Genomic DNA, 22,572 nt, shown 5'->3' with positions numbered 1-22,572 from the left:
GTTACATCAATTTATGTGCAGACTGTCTCCTGACCATTGAACCACTACCACATACTTTAGGTTTTTGTTCGAATAGCACTCAGTTCAAGGAATTAATTTCTGTATTAGTTTGAGAATACAGAAATTGTTACAGATAAATTGTTACAGATAAACTTGTGTGTTTCAATGGCTCAACAAAATGGGCATTTATTTTTCCCTCTATTAATAGGATGATGGGAAGATACATCCAGGTGTTTGTTATGCTAAAGCATAGCAAAATTTTCAATAGTTTCTCCATGCTGGGGAGACAAAGGTCCATGCTGGACCTTTAATGAAAAGAACTAACACATACATTTAAAAGCCCTAGAGTGGCAGAGTGCAGTGGCTTATACCTGTAATCCCAGCCCTGTGAGAGGCTGAGGTGGGTGGTAACTTGAGGCCTGGAGTTCGAGACCAGTTTGGCCAACATGGCAGAATCCTGTCTCTTCTAAAAATACAAAAATTAGCCTGGCATGGTGGCATGCACTTATAGTCTCAGCTACGTGAGAGACTGAGGCATGAGAATCACATGAACCCAGGAGGTGGAGATAGCCGTGAGGCGAGATCGCACCACTGCACTCAAGCATGGACAATAGAGCAAGACTTTGTTTCAAAAAATAAAATAAAATAAAAGGCCTATAGTGTATGCCCTCAGCAAAGAAGAAATCCAAGAGCAGACAAAATAATATCAAAACCTTAATTGATCATGGAAGTCACTGATCATGGAAAAAAGATTCCATCAATCCTGTGGCCCTAGGAAATCTCACACACACACACACAAGCACAAACATACATGCACATGCATACCAAGTACAATGGTCCCTATCTTCGGGGACCTTAAAATCTGGTTGAGAAAAAGGATTAAGTAAATAACCCAATTAAGTACAGAAATTGAGAGGTGCTATAAAGAAAAGTATAGGTACTAGGAAACAGTTCAACAGCAAAACTTAATATGATTGAAGAATTAGTAAATTGTTTCTTGAATAAAGATTTCCAGAAGAGGAATAACAGTGAGGCGAAGAGTGGGGTAAAAAAACATTCCAATAAAAGAAAAATCATGTGAAGCTGAGCAGATTTTTTATTATGATCAAATGAGTTAGCTTGCAGCAGACCAAAGTTTATTTTGAGAACAACTAGAAACGTCACATAAAATATTTAAAGGCATCAAAGTTCTGCTAACTCAATGAAGGTAAAGGGTCCAGACTTTTGGAGAAAGAACTATAAAGAAGTGAGCTAACGTTCCTAAGCAAAGTTCTGAGAATATGGCTTTGCCTGGGCAAAAGGTCACTGCTAGAGGAAAGAGATATCAGGAGAGATTTCAGTGGTCTTACAAGGCTGAAATAAAAGAAAAAAACAAAAGAAGGAAACCTGTGGGACAAAGATCCTGAGAGAAGAGAGCCTTGGAGAATTGTACCAGACACATGGTCAATTTAACAGGTTAAGAAGAAAGTTTCTGAAAAGCATAGCAAAAATTTTTTTTTTTTAAAGGCTCGTTTTATTTTAATGGCTGATCTATGTAATCACGGAGGCCAGTATGTACAGACAAAGGGGGAGCTTTTATTTCTTGGTCTCTTCCTCCTTGGACAAAGTTTTGATGATCTCCTCCTTTTTGGCCTGGAGGCGCTCTTCACGGCGCTTTCGTGCTTCCTTGGTCTTAGACCTGCGGGCCTCAGCCTGGTCAGCCAGGAGCTTCTTGCGGGCCTTGTCTGCCTTCAGCTTGTGGATGTGTTCCATGAGAATCCGCTTGTTTTTGAACACATTCCCCTTCACCTTCAGGTACAGGCTGTGATACATGTGGCGATCAATTTTCTTAGATTCCCGGTATCTTCTGAGCAGCCGGCGCAGAATCTCATTCTCCTCATCCACGTGACCTTCTCTGGCATTCGGGCATTGGCTGTACCCTTACGCTTACCTATGTCCATGTGCCTGCCCTTCCGGCGGGCCAAGGTGTTTTTCCGGCAGCGAGCCCGGGAATGGACCGTCACAGGCTTTCGGATGATCAGCCCATCTTTGATCAGCTTCCGGATCTGCTGACGCGAGTTAGCATTGGCGATTTCATTGGTCTCATTCGGATCCAACCAGACCTTCTTCTTGCCACAGCGGAGGACACTAGAGGCGAGCCTCTTCTGAAGCCTGAGCATACTCATGGCTGCCGCAAAATTTTTAATAGTTTTGCCATGGTCGGGGAACAGAATTGGAGTCCTAGACCTTTCGTGAAAAGAGCTAAGACATACTTTTAAAAGCCCTAGTGTTACCAGCGGGGGGTCTTGACTATGAGTTGTCCAGGTTCTTGGCATTTTGAACAAAGAATTGGACAAAATGCACAAAGCAATGAAAGCACAGATTTATTTAAAGAGAGGTACACTCCATAGAGTGGGAATGGACTCAAGCAAGTGGCTCAAGAACACTGGTTACAAAATTTTTAGGGGTTAAATACCCTTTAGAGGTTTCCCATGGATTACTTGGTTTACACCCTATGTAAATGAAGGAGTTGCCCATGACCAGTCTGATTGGTTGTAGAAGGCAACCAATCAGAGGCTGAAGTGAAGTTACAAAGTTGCACCGTACGCAAACATCTGATTGGTTGTGGGAAGGGACAAATCAGAGGCTGAAGTGACGTTACAAAGTTACACCCCTTTGCAAATGAAGACTAGCCCCTGGACCAGACTGATTGGATGCAGGAGGGGACCCGTCAGAGGTGTTTTCTATTTCTCATCTGCCATGCAGAAAAGGGAAGGGTTGCAAGGCAGATACACTCTGTTCTTTTGTTCCTTGGGTGTGGAAAGTTGGGGTTTTCTTTTTTATTTACTTCTAGAAAGTCAAAATGAATCAGCCTTAGGTTTCCTGCTTCCTGATTCTATTCTTCTGACTCCCTAGAGTGTATGCCCTCAGCAAAAAAGAAATCCAGAAGTAGACTAAATATTTTCAAAATCTTAACCCAGAATTTACTGATCATACTTAGGACATCAGCCTCAGTATATCTTCCTTGAGAAAGAAAGGATAGGATAATATAATTTGAAACCTCTATTGATTTTGTATGTCTAATGTCTAGCAGTTAGTCACACATTCTAAACATGCCAAAAATCAGAATTATACAATCAAACATTTAGAAAACATAAGAAAACAAAATAGACTTACAGGAATATTAGTGAAAATAGCAGACAAGGACATCAAAATAATTGTCATTAAGATGTTCAAAAAACGAGACAAAAATATGGACCAAAAATAAAAAGGAGGAAAATTTAGCCAGAGAGTGGAAAACTATTTTTAAAAATCTAATAGAACTTTTAGGGCTAAAGAAATAGCTATATTTAACAGCAGATAGGCCTTGCAAAAGAGTAGGAAATTTGAATATATGTCTATTGAAAACATACAATACTATACTATGGAAAGAAAAAAAAGAAAAATACAGAAAAGCATGTGATAAACCTGTTGGAAAGAATGAAAACGTCTAACATATGTGTAATTGGTGTCTTGAAAAGAGATGAGAGAGAATGGCACAGCAGTGGAGAGAATGGTTGAGAATTTCTAAAACTGATGAAAGATGCCAGGTCAGAAATTTGGGAAGTACTGTAAAATTCACTATAAATAAAGAGTGAACCACACTCAAGCCCATTATAGTTGACTGCTAAATATCAGAAACAATGAGACAATTTTGAAGATAGTTCCAAGGAAAAAAATGGCCAGACAAGTAAGAACTTGTCAAATTCAAGAAAAATACATTTAACAACCAGTGCTATTAGACTTCAGTTAATAATAAAATAAGGACAATTATAATAATAATAAGAGGAATGATTCAAAATAAGACTGCAAAAGGAAGAAATAGGCAAAGTTATTCAGAATCTTGGAGATCATATTTAGGATTTTAGATTTTATCTTCAGTTAATGAAAAGCTTTAGGGGACTTAAGGAAATGACATGATCAAATATGCATAATTAAAAGCTTATCTTTGCAATTCTGAGGAGAATGGATGGGGATTGGGGGAAGAAGAAGAGTGGGAGACCAGGAATCTGGTCACCATAACTAGGAGTAAAAGGTATTAAAACACAACAGAAGAACATTTGGTATAACTATGACCCAAGTTCAGAGAACCACCACAAGCAAGGCTGATTTGATCCTCTCTACATGTTAAGTGAGATCCTTGTAAAAATATAATACCTCCAACCAGTGATTATTGGAATATAGACAAGACTGAAATTACTGGACAAGGTCCAATGATCAGTGATCAAATTTATAGAGTCTCCACTCTACTGCCCAGGCTGGAATGCAGTGGCACAATTATAGCTCAGTGCAACCTTGAACTCCTGGGCTCAAGTGATCCTCCTGCCACAGCCTCCTAAGTAGCTGGGACAATAGGTGTACACCACCACACTGGGCTAATTTTTTGATTGTAGAGATGAAGTCTTACTGTATCGCCTAGGCTGGTCTGGAACATAGGCCCAAGCATAGGCTCAAGTGATTCTCCCACCTTGATCTTCCAAAGTGCTGGGATTACAGGCATGAGCCATCACACTCAGCTTTCAGTGATCAAATCTGTGGGTATCTGAAGTTTGCCCAGGTGAGGACCTGGGAATTTGATACTGCTCATATACACTGAAACAATATTTTGTCCTTCGTTGTGGACAAATCCAGATAATGTTAGAAAAGTTGATGCTGCACATAGTCATAATAGGGGTAAAACATTTTAACTGCGGTGGCAAAAGAGAAGGAAACTAATAATTGTCAAGCACTTACTAGTATCAGGCACTGTGTTGTATGTTTTATATATTTCATCTCACTGAATTGTCAAAACCTTCTTGTAAAGAGATCTTATTCCCTTTAAACAAGTAAGAAAATTGAAGGTAAATTTAACTAAATTGTTGAGAGCCAAAGAGAAATTACGAAACTTGTTTAAGAAAGCACAGCTGGCCGGGTGCGGTGGCTCACGCCTATAATCCCAGCCCTTTGGGAGGCCGAGGCGGGTGGATCACGAGGTCATCAGATCGAGACCATCCTGGTCAACAAGGTGAAACCCCGTCTCTACTAAAAATACAAAAATTAGCTGGGCATGGTGGTGCGTGCCTGTAGTCCCAACTACTCGGGAGGCTGAGGCAGGAGAATTGCTTGAACCCAGAGGGCAGAGGTTGCGGTGAGCTGAGATTGTGCCATTGCACTCCAGTCTGGGTAACAACAGCAAAACTCCACCTCAAAAAAAAAAAAAAAAACAAAAAACGGAAAGCACAGCTACTAAACAGCAGCTGGAAATAAATCAAGGTCACTGATTTGAAGTCTGTGATGCTTCTGCTATAGCCTTGCTCTGGAAAACCCTTTAGATCTTTTTACATCATCACTCAAACTTTTAGGTAAGGATTACAGTTCTACAAAAAGTTGAACAGGAAGGAAGTCACCAGTACTGTCCCCGGAAGTGAGATCAAGGAGCAGAGTAATTAAAGAAAGATGACTCAGTTTCAATGATTATTCTGATCTTTTTTTTTTCCAACTTGGTGAGTCATATATAATTTTATTTTATGATGACTTCTATTAACTAGAACAATAAAATATTAATAAGCATATACAATTCCATAGAATAAGTTCATCACAATGAAATGAGAAAAAAGAGACAGTTACAATATATAATGACATTTTGGATAAATATATAGTTTCTAAAAATTTTTCTGTTTAAATATGTAATTTTCTCTGTGTACAAATATCTAACCTTGGCACTGCTCTCTGTCAGTTTTCAATGAAGACTGAACTAAAAAATATGGAAGATGGTATTATCCAATTTTATTATTTAAAGAATTATTATACGATGCATGGAAAATCCTATGCACCACATAAGACTTATTGTTTCTTTGGAAAGAGAACTGAAAAACAGTAATATGTGAAAACACATTTAATAAAAGTGACACAATACCTCTGCTACAGGTTCCAAGCTCAGTATTTTATAAAGGCTGATTACTCCTGAGAGAAGCAGGAAACTGCAGAATTTCTTAAAAAATAAAAGTAGAGAATCAGATGAACTTTTAATTAATTATATAACTCCTGAAACAACAGTAAAATCCCCATAAACAATATAGTTATACTCTAGGAAAGACTGAGGGTGGTTCATGGAGGCTTTGACAGATAGGGAAAGAAAAATCAACCACTCGTTATTGGGGGATGATGATTCTTGGACACTTTAGATAGCATGCTGTTAAGCAATCAGCCTGTCTGGAATAGAATTAATATTTCTGCTCTGCTACTTACCAAATGTGGAACATTTTCAAGTTAATTGGAATTTCATATGCTTCAGTTTAGTAATGTAAAAAATGAAAATAGTAGTGAAACCTATCCCACAAAGTTATTGTAATGTTTAGATGAGTTAATAAACTAAAAATATTATCTGGAAAATAACAACCACTCAATGATTGTTAGATACTGTGACAACACCATCATCATCATCTTCATCATCATTTTAATGTTGTGGCTAATACCATTATGATCAACATTTTTCTGTTTTCTGCAACTTTCCCTTTGGGATTTCCATTTTGCTGAGACTACTTAGCTATTTCATTCTTAGTCATTATTTTCCTTTTTTATTTTTCCATGTCTTTCCTTTCTTTCTCTCTCCCTTCCTCTCTATTCTTTATAACTCTGTTTTTAAGTATAATATTTGATGCATATAAAATAATACTTATAAGAGATTATAAGGTATAATAAGTAGTCATAAATCAGGCACTCCTATATCTACCACACAGGTTAGAAAACAGAGCATTACCAGCACACCTTGGAAGCCCTGGCTTGCCTTGTCCTGGTTCCATCATCTTCTCCCTTCACTTCCCATAAATTCACTAATATAGTGAAGTTTTCATGATCACTATTTTTAAAATACATAAACATTTTTATCTCCTATGTCTGTAGTTCTAATCAATGCACATTGTTCAATATTGAATGTTTTAAAACTTTGTATAAGTAAAATTTTATTGTTTATAATCTTTCATGTCTTGTTTTCACCTCTATCTTGTGATTCCAGTATGCCAGTTTTAACTGTATATCATTCATTTTTATTGCTTTCTAGCATAAAAAGTGTACAAATTCACCACAATGCTTTTTATTAATTTTATTGCTGATAGGTCTTTGTGTAGTCCCTAATTCTATGCTGTCATCAACAGTATTTCTGTGAACATTCTTATATCTATTTGTTGGTTCACATGTTTGGGATTTCCCTTGGGATACAATCCTAAGAATGAATTGTTGGATAGTTGGGTATTCTCAACTTTACTAAATATTAATAATATTAGATTATTTTCTATGGTAATTATCATGGTCTACATCCCAACTAGCAATATATAAGAATTTGGTTTCTCCAGAGACTCATTTGCACTAAATAATATCTCTCTCTTTTTTTCTGCCAAGCAAAAACTTAAAATGAAATCTACTTGGAATTGAGGACATAAGGGTCTATAACATTTTGCTGGTCCTGAAAATGCATTTTTTTAAATCATAGTCAGTTAACAGTTTCTTCTTTAAATCTTCTAATCTTATTACAACTTTGGTAGATGAGAACATTGAAAGTAATAGTTTGCAAAGCGTTTCAGTAACATAATTGGGCCTTACATGCTGATGAACCTTCAAAAAAAAAAGCTCTAACACAGTGAGCTATTACAGCTAGATGATTGAAAACATATCATCTCTGTTGACCTGAGATGTTGAAGACGTTGACAGGCTGAAGGAGATGAAGATGTTGACAAACTGAAGGAGATTCTCTTCTGGAAGGTTAGAGACCAAGGATACAGAGATTAAATTCCTCCACCTTGGTATCTTGAGAATGGTATTGAGTCATACTGGCAGAGCTTGGTGTGGAGGCTGACTTGTCTCAGGCAGTTCGTGTTCTATGGCTGTGCGATCCCAATGGTAAGAGCTAAAAAAATCAGATTAAATAATTTGCATTTTATTTTTTTCTTAAACTATATGTGCATACTTACATGTTTCTAATAATTAAATGCACCGTGAAAAACAAATATATTTCACTATATTTAAGATCACTTTTGATAGAAATTCCCTTATTTTTCTATGTTAGAAGTATAAAGTTTGATCCCATAAGCAAAATTTTGAGAGAGACTCTTTTGGTCTTTGATAATTGCAACATACAAAATTCCCAATGGAGAGGGTTAAAGTCTATCTCTCTTTTCTCTCTTTCTATATATATATTATATATATATGTACACACACACATATATATACACAAATACACACACATATATATACACACACACACACATATATATATTTATATGTGTGTGAGGGGTGGATAGATGTAGATTGCTTGGGAAGCAAGAAGTCTTGCAAAAATTGTCAGGCCCACAGAAATTCCATTTGGGCTGCCAAATTTGCATTAGTCCCGCCCACAGTTTGAAATGTCACCCCACCCTCTCTTTGCCATCTGTACCACCACCTACTGATTCCTATGTCTCTAGTCTTAGAGAACAGAAGCATCTGCCTATGACAGGCACATTCAGAATTGCCCCCAGACAGATTCAAATGAAAATCCAAAAGATTTATTAAAGCAGAGTCAGTATATATATATATATATATATATATACACACACACACATACATATACACACACACATATACATATATATACACACATATATATGTATATATATTTTTAGAGTCAAAGCTTTATGATGATAAGGTTTTCAGTCTAGTTTCTTTTTTCCTGATTTCTGCATTATAAGCAAAAAAAAGAGGATGTTTTTATGACAGATCTAAAATCACTTTGATAAATTAGTACATACAACCTCTGCACATTCCTTCACTTGTTGCTAATTAAATGATGCAGCTATTTTTCTACTGCTTACTTGCCATTTATTAATTTTTTCATCTAGTACACATTTTTGAGGCCATAAAGTGTTAGTTAGAGAATCAATACAATATGTTCACACTACTCCTGAAGACCATGACCTACTGCAGTGCTGTCTGATAAAAATATGATGTGTAGCACATAAGAAATATTTGATTTTCTAATGTCAGGTTAAAGAGAATAAGCAGAAAAAAGTAAAATAACTTTTACTCATATATGGTTAATTGTCCCTCAGTATCCATTGGAGCTGAGTTCCAGGACCTCCCACAGATACCAAAATCCACAGATGCTCAAGTTCCAAAGTATTTGCACATAACCTATGCATATCCTCCTATATACTTTTTTAAAAATTTATTTTTCAAACAGAGTTTTTTACTGTCACCCAGGCTGGAGTGCCGTGGTGTGATTTCAGCTCATAGCAACCTCCACTACCTGGGCTCAAGCAATTGTCCTGCCTCAGCTACCCAAGTAGCTGAGATTATAGGCATGCACCACCACACCTGGCTAAGTTTTCTATTTTTAGTAGAGATGGGGTTTTGCCACGTTGCTGAGTCTGGTCTTGAACTCCTGGCCTCAAATGATCTGCACACTTTCACCTCTCAAAGTGCTGGGATTACAGGCCTAAACCATTATGGCCAGCTTCTTCCTATATACTTTAAATTATGTCTATTTACTTATAAGACCTAACAACACAATGTAAATGCCATGTAAATAGTTGCTATACTATGTTGTTTAAGAACAATCTTAAGGAAAAAAAGTCTGGACATGTTCAGTACAGATATTTTAGATCCACAGTTCATTAAATTCATGGATGCAGAACCAATGAATATGGAAGACTGACTATATTTATCTCAGTATATCCAAGATCTGATCATTTCAACATGGAACCAATATAAAAATTATTATTGTGATGCTTTATATTCTTTCTTTCTGGCAGTGTTTTAGAAATCCTGTTCATATTTTACAGTTACAGCACATCTCAGTTTGGATGTGATCCTTGAAAATGCTCATTACTCACATGTGGTTAGTGACTGCTATGTTGGACAGCACAGGTCTAGCAGATAGATGATATTCATTCACTCTTTCTGAGTGAGGCAAATGGCATGCAAATAAGTACTCAATGAAAGTATGATGAGGGGGTGTTTACAGGGACACTAGTTAATCTTAGGAGACTAGAAAAGTTTTCCAGAAGGATTTTAGGCCAAGGACTGATTGAGAAACAGGAGTTATACTTGCAAAATAGAGAAGCACCAGGAGAGAAGGCAGTTTTCCAGACCAAGCAAGTATGTGCCACCTTGAGGTGCTGAAATAAGTCCAATATAGGAAAGCATATGCAATAGGTATGGCAACTCATTATATATAATGGATTGACATTCAAGATGCAATGGGAATACGGAGAATGAAGGATGCTGGTGTTAGAAAAGAAGGGAAAAAGTTTAACCAAGACTTGAAGAATGAATGGGAGTAATTGGTGGGTGCATCAGAGAGGTATAGAGGAATCTATACCTTGGGCCCCCAAGGCCGTAAGAGAGGCTTGGATATTATTGTGAATTTATTGTGAAACTATTATAAGGTTTAAGTAGCAAACAGATATAATATGGCTTTTACTGTAAAAGACCGGTTAAGAAGCTATTACAGTTATCCAGGCAAGAAATGATAGTGGCTTAAAGTGGTCATCATAGAGATGAGTGGAAACCAACCAGATTTTGAATATATTTTGAACTTAAGAGATAGTAAAACTTGTTGAAATTGAGTATTAGCCCAAGAGTAAAGTCAAAGCTGATGCCAAAGAATGTGAGCTGAACAATTGGGCAAAGTGAACATTTATTGAGATAGACAAGAAAGGAGGAGTAGGTTTGGAGTGAGGAATAGAAGATTTCTGTTTTAGGTATGCTAACTCTGATGGAGTATGCAAATCTTAAGACTTCAATTTGTCATCCAAGTCGAAATATTGATCAGGCAATTGGGTATGGTTTTGAACTCAAAAGTGAGATATATGACTGGGCATTGTGGCCCATGCCTTTAATCCCGGCACTTTCGGAGTCTGAGGTGGGCGGATCACTTGAGGCCAGGAGTTCAAGACCAGCCTGACAACATGGCAATACCCCATCTCTACTAAAAATACAAAAATTAGGCAGGCATGGTGGTGTGTATCTGTAATTCTAGCTACTTGGGAGTCTGAGAGTCTGAGGCACAAGACTGGCTTTGAACTTGGGAGGCAGAGGTTGCAGGGAGCCAAGATCATGCCACTGCACTCCAGCCTGGCTGACAGACAGAGCAAGACTGTTTCAAAAAAAAAAAAAAGTGAGATACATATTCGTGACACAGGTTAGAGTATATCTCAGACTTATTTATGCACTGTCCTCTGGATTCTTGCTGGCTCTCATTGTGTTGCGACTGCTCTTATCATGTTTCTAAAGAGACGGGCTTTAATCCTTTATGGCATCATGCCAAAACCCTTTAAAGCTCTTCATCTCAGACATTTTAACTTCCATTGTGAAAGACTTCAACCTCTCTGACGTTCACTGCCCCAAGGCACCTCCTTCCTTCAGTGCTGCGGGTATCACATGGAAGCCTTTCCAGTAATCTTTGAACTGCTTCCAGGATCTCTCCCTGCTGCCTACCCCAGAAACTTCTCTAACCCATCTCTCTCAACAGGTGGGAAGACTCATTTTCTTGGTTTCTTTACTTTGTTGCAGATCTGAGCACACCAGGTGGGCAGCCTGGGATCTTAGTATGCCAATGACAGTTTCGAGAATTTAGAAAATTCTTTTTTTGTTTTAAAACTACCTGGAGTCTAGAAAATTGTCTTGCAAGACACTAAAAAATATCCTCCTTTTGTTCTGTAGAACACTTCTGAGCAGGTACTGCTTTCTCTTTCTTAACAACCCTAAACCCCTACAAAGAAAATAGTTGATTGGGAGAAGACTACATGGCATAGAAAGATGAAAGAGAAAAGTATATTAACATAGCTTAAAGGATGATTATACCTATTGCACATGCAAGGATGTGTGAAAAATTAAATTCTTTTAAATACGCTATAGGCTTCTTCGGACATTGATTTTGTCTCATTTATTCATTGATTTCAAAATATCTATAGGCTGGGTAAAGTTGCTCATGCATGTGATCCCAGCACTTTGGGAAGCCAAGGCAGGCAGATCGCCTGGGGTCAGGAGTTTGAGACTGGCTTGGCCAACATGGTGAAACGCCATCTCCAATAAATATACAAAAAAAAAAAAAAAATTAGCTGGGTGTGGTCATGTGTGCCTGTAATACCAGCTACTCAGGAGGCTGAGGCAGGAGAATTGCTTGAACTCAGCAGGCAGAGGTTTCAGTGAAATGAGAACACGCCACTGTACTTCAGCCTGGGTAAAAAGAGTAAAACTCTACCTCAAAGAAAAATAAATAGACAAATAAAAATAAATATATCTACTGAGCACCTACTATGCCCAAGTGCTATATTCTGAGTGCTGTATTTATAGTGATAAACAAGACAGTTAAGGTCCCTGGCCTCAATGAGAAAAGTGCTAAGAAGAAAAAATAAGACAATGGGATATTGAATATAGCAGTAAGGATGCTTTCTTTCTCGTTACAGAAAAAAAAAGAACAAAAATTTTACTCAATGAGGATATAAATTATCTCATACGACATAAAGTTTGGGGCTAGAAGAGTTCCAGGATAATGAATTCGAGAACTAATTGACTTCATCATTTATAGAAATTCTTTCTGCTTTGCCATTTCCAACATGTTGGCCAATCCTTTTTGCTTGGATATCCTGACGACTCCAAAACAGCAGTCTCAGGGGTCATTTTCAGACAATGATATCCTGGCAATAGGAAAGGCAGCATTCTTTTAAAGAGTGAGATACATTTTTCTAGAAGTGCAATGTCCTGGCCCCAACTCAAACATTCCTCTGTATTATATAACATGTTTATTCCTAAACCAATCAATTGTTAATAGTCTGAGGTGATGATGAATGCCTTAAAATAATCAAGTATCTTGGCCGGGTGTGGGTGGCTCATGCCTGTAATTGTAGCACTTCGGGAGGCTGAGGCAGGCGAATCACTTGAGTTTGGGAGTTGGAGACCAGCCTGGCCAACACAGTGAAACTCCATTTCTACTAAAAATATGAAAATCAGCTGGTGGTGGTGACACTTGCTTGTAGTCCCAGCTACACAGGAGGCTGAAGCAGGAGAATCACTTGAACCCAGGAAGTGGGGTGGGTGGGTGGGGGGAGTTGCAGTGAGCTGAAATCATGCCACTGTACTCCAGCTTGGAGTACAGAGCAAGACTCGGTCTAAAACAATAATAACAATAAAAACAAACACAGAAAAACCATCAAGCATCTTCATTTGGGGTTAGAAAGGGTGCAGTCTCCCTTGAAGATCTTGGTTTTCTAGAAGATGTGAATAATATCAAGGTTATATCATCAAATAGCCGCTGTAGAATAAGCAACAAAAAGTGTCTGCTACAGTGAGTGACTGACTTGGAAGGAGTGGGAGACCTGAGAAATCTCTCTGAGATAAAATTGAACCAAGATCTAACTGATGAGAAAGACACAGCCATACAGCAATCTGGGGGAAGAATATTCCAGGCAAAGTGAAGAGCAAATGAAATGGATCCAAGATGGGGAAAAGTTTGGTGTGCTTGAGGAAATAAAAAAGACAGTGTGGATGAAGTTCAGAGAATATTTGGGAAAGCGGAATTTTAAAAAAAGGGGTTGGGACCCAGAAGCAAGTACTAGCTAAATCCGAATAGTCTTGTGAGCCACTGTAGGAAGCTGAGTTTTATTCTGTTGAAACTTAGACATCATTGGAAAATTTTTAAGCTGGAGATCTTTTTTTTTTTTTTGGGACAAGATATACTCTGCATAAGAGACTGAAGTGCAGTAGTGCTATTGCAGCTCACTGCAGCCTTGAACTTCTGGGCTCAAGCAATCCACCTGTTATTCAGACTCCCAAATGCTGGTATTACAGGCATGAACCACCATGACCATCTAAGCCTAAACAAATTTTAAGCCATTTAAAAACAGTCACTTTGGTTGCCATGTAGGGATGAGCCACAGTTAGGCAAAAATAAAAACACTTAAGAAACAAATGTAATAGAACAGGCAAAAAATCATAATAGCTAGTACAAAAACACTGTATTAAAGATGGCAAGGAAATGCCAGGAATATGTTGGGGTATTGCTGACATGACCTACCAATGGATTATTTGTCAAGGATATAAAAAAGACAGAAATAAAACATAACATCTGGGTTTGAGGCCTGAGCAACTGAGTTGATATTTGTACTGTTAACTGAAATGAAAAGTTCTTCAGGAGAAACTGATTTTCTTGAGCTGAAGAAAACCAAGAATTCTGTTTTGAACATGTTGAGTTTGACATTCCGATTACATCCTAGGAGAAACATGAATGCACAATTGGCCAGTGATCTGGGCAGGATTTTCAGCCACAGAGACATTTGGGTAACTATAATATGGATTCGATTTTAATTTGTGGGACTTGATGAGACCATATAGAAAAAAGTAGATGGAGAAGAACTTCATTGAAGGACACGCTAAAATTCACAGTTTTGTCCTATGAATCAAGATTAGCAAAGTATCCTATAGAGAAACTACCAATAAGGTAAGAGAAAAGCCAGGATACCGGTGCATCTTGGAAATCACGAGAAGGAAGTGTTACAAGATTGAAAGGTAGTCTACTGGTCAGTGCTGCTGAGTGATGGAATGAGAAATAGACATAGGACTGACCACTGGCTTTGGCAAAATGGAAGCTGTCCAAGACTTTGATGATAGCCTTTAACTTAATAAACTCTACATAAATACTTGTTGAGTTAAAATGCTATTCCGGTCTGTCTTCTTTTTTTTTTAAATCCCACCACTTTCCCAAATTCCAATTATGATAAATATCTAAAATGTAAACATTTTTGTACAGCATAATACATATTTTGCTTTAATGTGACCTTGATGATTAGCCATTCTTAAAAAGACTTGATTTAACATATTGTTGGGCATAATTCTCCAAAGGTCTCTTAAATTTCTGTACACCGTGCTAGCAGAGGAACTTACAGCATTTGTCTGAACTCTTCCTAAAAATGTTTGGATAGGGAACAACCTTGAAAGATGGAGATGGTATCTTCCTCTGGAGCAAAGCCATATTTGTTTATTGTTGTGTATAAATACATATGATGTATTCTGTGTATGGGGGAAAGGCCAGTCACGCTTATTATTCATTAGAAAGAATCTGTTTCCTAAGCTCAGAATTCCTCTTCAATAATGTAACCCACTACACGTATAGATAGCATCTGTCCCTTTTCTAATCTGTCTGTGGGAACTAGAGTACAGGCCTAAAAGATAATACTCTGGTATCAGCTAATACAATGAGTAATAAAGTTCTTTTTCTCTGACCCAGAAGTCTCATGTCTTCTGCTAGCAACCAAAAATTGTGGCAGGCCAACTTGATAGCTTGCAAGTACAATAAAATTTCCCATTCTTGGCAGTACTTGACACAGAAATGTATCTCAGTGATCTAAACTAAAGATAATGAAAACAATTATTTATTTTTAGTTGATAATATTTGGTCTTCATAATTATTCCGTTACATAGTTTTTTTGTTGCTCTATGACAACTTATAAACATTGTACACTTTCAAGCCTTACCTAAATGACTTTGGCTGCTATTTCCACTAGTAAAGGAGCTGTTCCTCATAGACATTCAGTATAAAGAGGTATCTTGAACAGACATAGAGTGAATATTATAATAATATATCTAAAGATCTCCACAGATTCTATCAAACTTTATAGTTCACATTCTACTTTTTTTGTAACTAGAAATGGAAATGGAATTATGATGTTTTGAAGTTGATACATTAGTTTCTGTGAAAAAGAAAAAATAAGTACTGCCATTGTGTTGTAACAAATATTGCTTCAATAATACATGATGCTTTAATTTATCCTTCTTCACATACTCAGAATAATAAATTACAGCGCTAGAAGAACCTCAGATAGCATGATTTCTAACACCTACTGTTAAATATGAAGGAAAACTGAAGCATTAGTTGCTTAGTTAATTATATTAGTAACTTTTGTTAGTTCTATTACCAGGATTGAATTTAGACTTCTGATAGTCAGCTAATTTTTCCTGTCAGCAAATTTTTCTTTCCACGATGTTTTATATACTTATTCCCTCTGACCTCTGTCTTGTGTTAATCCCTTACTGCCAAGAAGGGGGAATGTTCTGAAAAACAATGTATAGTGGCAAGAGGAATAACGTGGCAGGTAAACGAGACTAAAAGGGTCAAGTTTATAGCTGAGGCTCCTCAGTCACCAGTGGCCAGCTATTGCCAGCAAATTCTATTAAAAACAAACGAAAAACCCAAACTGGAATTTCTAAATCTACTCACTTAAAAAACATCTCATTGACTAGAAATTCAGAGAAATTGTTATGAGCAAGTCATCAACAAATTAGCAATGCCAGACACAGTTGCAACATCCAGCATTCTTTAAATTAATTCCCTGGGCAGGTCAACTGAAAGAATAAATCACATGAGTCATTTGTCATTAGGTAGGACAAAAGCTCAGGAGTTTGATTTTATATATATAGTTTTTTCCTTTGCAACATAGTTTAAGGCATTAAATAGACATAGAATAAGAATCCTTCTGCAACTAGACATACAGCAATACTTTCTAGCAGATTATAAACCAATTTTATATTTCATCCAGTTTGTTTATGTTTAATTTTTCCTGCAGAGAAGGTACAAATTTAAAATTTATATCTTAAACACAGTATCCATCTTATTTGTTTATTTAATGGTCTAAGATTGATTATATTTCTTCTTCTGAACCTATTAAGAAGTGAACAAACTTCCATTTCATTTTTCCCTTTTATGTGTAATCTTGTTTACAACTCTATATTTGTTGAGCTAGCTTGATTTTAAGAATGATTGATTCCTATCTCCAACCAACCTTGAGAATTTTGTTTAAATCAACTCCAATGAGCTTCTGATTTTCTTCTTACTTAAGGGCTATAAAGCTGCACTATCTAATCAGTAACAGGATTTATATCTAACAAGTTCTTGATATTTAGCTGGTAACTGGGAAGTTTATTCTCTGCCATCTAAGCGGTGAGAATTATTTTTACCTATATCAATCATTTCTATGGTTAAATGAGTAGCAACAGCATGGAGAGTCTGAGCACAGCAGTTAACAGCTGTTAAGACAGAGACATTTTTTTGCTGTAAATTTGCCTCAGCATTATGCCCTAGTTCTGGTTAAGCCACTTCTGATGTTCTAAAGGGTTATGAGACTTTTACATGGACTTAAATTTGTGTAGTTAAGAAATAATTGGCAGACAAAAAAAATCTTTTTTATTGAAACCAACATAAACTCATCTTAATTCATATAAAAAAGCTTATCTTTTAAAAATACGCTGAAAAATGGCCACATTGCATATAACAGAAATGGAGTATATTAACATGCTTTTTCCTAAATATGCCCACAGATGTCAGTTATTATTTAATATGTGGATTCAGTTTCATGGCACAGTTAAATTTAGATATAGCTGTGCCATGAAACTGAATCCCACACGTTCATGAAGAGATAAACATGCCAAAATAGACTTCTCATGAAGAGGTGGTCTATTAAAGTGAATCTCTGTAAGGTTACTATACATTACCTTTGTATCTTAAGAGCTGTGGCAAAAAGTAGAATGTTCTGTTTTGTGACCACTGTGAGCTTAATTCAAAGTCTTGTTCCCTCTATTATTGGTCTTGTAGTGTCTCCTGCTTCTATGATTGTATTTTGGTGTCTCTCTCCAACGCAGTCGTGCCTGTATGTCATTTCTCTGTTACTGAATATGAGTGAAAATGTCGTAAATCATTCTTCTGAATTTCTTTAGGGAAATTTTGACTCACTGCTTCAGTTTTTCTACCCTTACTGCCTTCTCATCTGCTGTGATTCGCATATGTTGGCTTTATGTCATTATAGAACCAATAAAAAAATTGTGACAGCATTATCACTAAGTGATGTTGTGTATTTGTTTATATTTTTATATTTCTTGATATTACTTGCTGGTGTTACGTTGAAGTCAACTCAAGAAGGGTATTGAATCGTTGAATTATGGTTAATCTTATCACTAAAATGTTAATAAATAGGTAAACCACTTAATCAAAACATTGCCATTCACTTATGGAAATTTATGTAAGTGCTTTTTTCAAAATTAAATGATCCAAGGAATTCACCAAAGTGGGAGCTATAAAGTTATCTTAGCAAACCTGTTTTCAATTTAATAGATTAACTGTTCTCAACAACTTGCTTTATAAACATAGCTTAAGTTATTTGCAATAAACTAAAATATAGACAAAATCAGATTTACCTATTTTTTTGAATTTACTCACCAATATGAATTTCTTTTCAAATGTAAGGTAAATTATCATTACAATCTATAATTTGCATGCAGACATTCTATTTCTATTACCTATACTGTTATAATTGGCCTCTTCTCTTCAATTCTCACTTGATAGTCTGTCCTAAACATAGCTGTAAAAATCATTTTCTTAAATTTCAGGACTTAATGTCATTATTCTATTGCAAAACATTCAGTGAGCCCCAATTTTCCTTTAGACCGAGGATAAAGAGGTGTTCAGAATCCTTCACATTCTGGATTCAACCTTCTTTGCAAAACTTATTCCTCTTTATATGCGTTCATGAATTGTAACGCTTAGCAGAATTAAATTGTATGATATTTATTTGGTGTTTTGGACAAAAGCACATTTAACTATTTTAATTATAATTCATCTTATTTAAATAATATTTTTTAAATTATTTGACTATGCTATGGACTTAAAGGTGTCACAAAGTCCTTTTTAATTTGATATATATTTTTTGATCACTGACTTTCTGAACTCAGAAAGTTGTCACGTACTTGATGTCACGTAAGTGGCAAAGTCAGAAATAAAATCTTCATATTCTGATATTTAGTCCAGTGGGCGTGGCTTCCAGTAGCTTTGGTTTTTTCCATATTACCAAGCTGCTTCAATATTATGTTTTCATTCAGCAACATCAATATTATTGTTATTACATAAAAAGAAACGACAGGCAAATAATAAAACTGTAAGGCTAGTTATTACATAGATATTAAATATTAAATCATTAAGTAATAATGATATAACTATATTAATATAACTTTTACAAAAAAGAAAAAGCAACTATGAAAACTGAGATAAAATGCACGAGTCAATTCTTTTGGTACCTGGAACAATATTATATATACCATTTAGACATGATAAAAAATTGAAAACATTGTGATATGTTGTGATAGTTCAGGAAGCAGGATATTCATACATGTCATAATGTCATAGTATTAGGGAATTTAAAAATTATATAAATCTATGATAGCATCTAAAAATGAAAATATTAACCAAAAATGGGTATACATTGCAAGATTGCATTTTTTTTTTTTTTTTTTTTTGAGACAGGGTGTTGCTTTGTCACCCAGACTAGAGCATAATGGAATAATCAGAGTTTACTGCAAAATCTACTTCCTGGGCTTAAACAATCCTCTCACTCAGCCTCTCAAGAAGCTGAGACTACAGGCATGTCCCCCCACACCTCACTAATTTTTGTATCATTTTTATAGACATGGAGTCTCATTATGTCACCCAGGCTGGTCTCCAACTCCAGAGCACTGAGATTACAGTCTTGAGCAACCGTGCCCAGACCCAAAATTGCATCTTGGTAGACGAGAGCTTGATAATGTTAAACTATCTGTGGTTTTCAGGTAGCAGAAGTAAACTACTTCTAAATAATCGAAGTAAAAAGACTTCCAGTATAGTAGACCCTCTGTATCAGGAGTTTCCACATCTACGGATATGGAAGGCCGACTGTACTAGGCGATTTTATATGATGAACTTGAGTATCCATGGATTTTGAACTCTGTGGGAAGTCCTGGAACCAATCCTCTGCAGATACCAAGGGGTGATTGTGTCTATGCTGTGAGACGTGAAATCCTGGCTGCACCACTTGTTGGCATGAGATCTTGAGTAAGTTACTAAATCTTTCTGTTCCTCAGTTTCTTTATCTACAGAATCAAGATAAATAGAACTTACCTCGGAGGTTTGTGTTGAGGATTGGATGATTTTATTCATATTATACATTCCAAATAGTTCCGGGCACATTTAAGGAGTTCATTTATGTTATATACTTTGAACAGGATCTGCTTCAGTAATGTCAGCCATCATCATCATCGTCATCAATACACTCATCATCAAAAACAATAATAAAAAGCCTATGAAGTGAATACTAGTAAAATTTAGAAAGGAAGCATATTCATGGAATAGTATACACTTTCTTACAGTGGTTTCAGGTTAAAAGTAAAAGAACCAAGGGATATCTAGCTGCCTCAGCTTAATTAAGTAGATTTAAATAAATCTAATTAGTGGCTAAAATGAAGACACCAAAGAAGTCAGTGAGCCTTTGTGACACTTAAAACAATAAACTTGGGATTTATTATAAATTGTAATTAATTTAAACATTCTTCATAAGTGAATTGCCAGAAAATTTATATTGTCACCAAGTGTGCGGTTACCCTTAATGTTTTTTTTTTTTGAGGCGGAGTCTTGCTCTGTCACTCAGGATGAGTGCAGCTGTGTGATCTCGGCTCACTGCAACCACCTCCTCCCAGGTTCCAGCAATTCACCCTGCCTTAGCCTCCCGAGTAGCTGAGATTACAGAAACGCGACACCACTACTGGCTAATTTTTGTATTTGTAGTAGAGGTGGGGTTTCACCATGCTGGTCAGACTGGTCTCGAACTCCTAATCTCAGGTGATCTGCCCACCTTGACCTCCCAAAGTGCTGGGATTACAGGTGTGATGAGCCACTGAGCCTGGCCCTGGTTATGCTTAAATTATAGATATCATACATTCAAAATAAGTATTGTTTTGCTTTTTAAAATTAGATCTATTAGATTTATCTAAGCAATAATAAATAATATATTAACTAAAACATAATATAGTCTTAGCTTTTGGTTTATTTTCGAATCACTCACTTTAAAAATAGCAAAATAGTTGCCATGTTAAAGATGTAGAAGAGCTGTGATTTCTGGTTAGTTGGCTGAAATCAAATAATCACCTCGTCTCTGGTTATAAATCATCTCACAGAATAAGTATGGGTATTTTTCTTAAAGTAAAATTCTGTGAAGATACATAATGCTTTTAAATGTAATAAATTGTCATATATTGATTAAATGAAGTGTTTTACAGAAATATTTTCACATGAAATTGTAGCTATGTTTCTCATTTCACCCTCTAGTGGCCTTATGCCAATACTGCATTTTCCCTTTTCAGTCATTTCACACTTGGTTTTACTTTCTTTTTTTTTTTTTTTTTTTTTTGGTGGGGGGAGGAAGGCAGGAAGGGAGGGAAGAAGGACGGTAGGGAGGAAAGAAGGGATGAAGGAAGGAAGGAAGGAAGGGAGGAAGCGGGGAGGGAGGGAGGGAGGGAGGGAAGGGAAGGAAGGAAATCAAGCAATGAGAGAGACATTGCCAACCTAGATCTAGAGGTTTACAAGTTGATTTCTTTTTTTTTCAGAGAAGGAAAGAAAAAAAAAATAAGGAGAGGAAGAAAGAGGGAGAGTAAATGGAAATATTGCTTTATTTTGAAAAAAATTGAGTATTAATAATGGCCAATCAATGTTTCATTTAAACTTATGGGTAGGTGTGATGTGGTATTGACAAGAATGTAAATTTTGTGTATTTGAAGTGGGGAGCTCTATAAATATTTATTAAGTTTACTTGTTCCGGATCTGAGTTCGAGTCCTTGATATCCTTATTAATTTTCTGTCTCATTGAATCTAAGTCTCGTATCTGGGTGTTAGGATCGTTAGCTCTTGTTGTTGCATTGATCCTTTTACCACTATATCTTTGTTGCTTTAAAATCTATTTTCTCCAATACGAGAATTGCAACTCCTGCTTTTTATTAATTTATTATTTATTTTTGCTCTCCATTTGGTTGGTAAATCTTTCTCCATCCCTTTGTTTTGAGTCTTTGTGTATCCTTGCATGTGAAACAGGTCTGGATGTAAAATGCCATTGGGTTTTGGCTGTGTCTTTTGATTGGGGGATTTAGTCAATTTAAATTTAGGGTTGCTGCCATTTGATGTTGACTGGCTGTTTTATCCATTCGTTGGTGTAAATTCTTCTTTATGTTGGTGCTCTTTACTTTTTGGTGTACTTTTAGAAAGGCTAATACTGGTTGTTTCTTTCTGTGTGTAATGCTTCTTTCAGAAGCTCTTGTAAAGCAGGCCTGGTGGTAATAAAATCTCTGAGTTCTTGCTTGTTCATAAAAGATTTTATTTTTCCTTCAGTTGTGAAGCTTAGTTTGGCTGGATATGAAATTCTGGGCTGAAGGTTCTGTTCTTTGAGGATGTTGAATATTGGCCCCCACTCTCTTCTGGCTTGTAGAGTTTCTGCTGAGAGATCTGCTGTAAGTCTGATAAGCTTGCCTTTGTGGGTAACATGACCTTTCTCTCTGGCTGCCCTTAGTATTTTCTCCTTCGTTTCAACCCTGGTGAATCTAACGATTATGTGCCTTGGGGTTGCTCTTCTTGAGGAATATCTTTGTGGTGTTCTCTGTATTACCTGGGGTTGAATTTTGACCTGCTTTGCTAGTTTAGGAAAATTTTCCTGAATAATATCCTGAAGGGTATTTTCCAGCTTGGATTCATTCTCTCTG

At 36.4% G+C, this 22,572-nt stretch overlaps 1 long non-coding RNA gene and 1 pseudogene across 4 annotated transcripts in view; both read right to left on the bottom strand.

The window, feature by feature from the left end:
• Positions 1 to 1,490: 1,490 nt before the first annotated feature.
• On the bottom strand, positions 1,491 to 2,330 carry LOC100389194 (large ribosomal subunit protein eL19 pseudogene; annotated as a pseudogene).
• An 896-nt stretch (positions 2,331 to 3,226) lies between these two features.
• LOC144578271 (uncharacterized) overlaps positions 3,227 to 22,572 on the bottom strand; it is a 117,936-nt gene continuing 98,590 nt past the window's right edge. Inside the window, exons 5-7 of one of the 4 annotated variants that reach the window (XR_013523740.1) lie at positions 19,949 to 20,127; positions 18,766 to 18,870; positions 3,229 to 7,900 (exon numbers count right to left, since the gene is read on the bottom strand). This is a non-coding gene — a long non-coding RNA (uncharacterized LOC144578271). Of the gene's footprint in view, positions 7,901 to 18,765; positions 18,871 to 19,948; positions 20,128 to 22,572 lie in introns of all 4 variants that reach the window. The other 3 variants (XR_013523739.1, XR_013523742.1, XR_013523741.1) reach the window with 3 other exon arrangements.

Source organism: Callithrix jacchus, chromosome 11, assembly GCF_049354715.1.
Source record: "Callithrix jacchus isolate 240 chromosome 11, calJac240_pri, whole genome shotgun sequence".
NCBI classification, from domain to species: Eukaryota; Metazoa; Chordata; class Mammalia; order Primates; family Cebidae; genus Callithrix; species Callithrix jacchus.
Note: the sequence above shows the minus strand (reverse complement) of the source record. Positions and strands in the feature narration are given on the sequence as shown.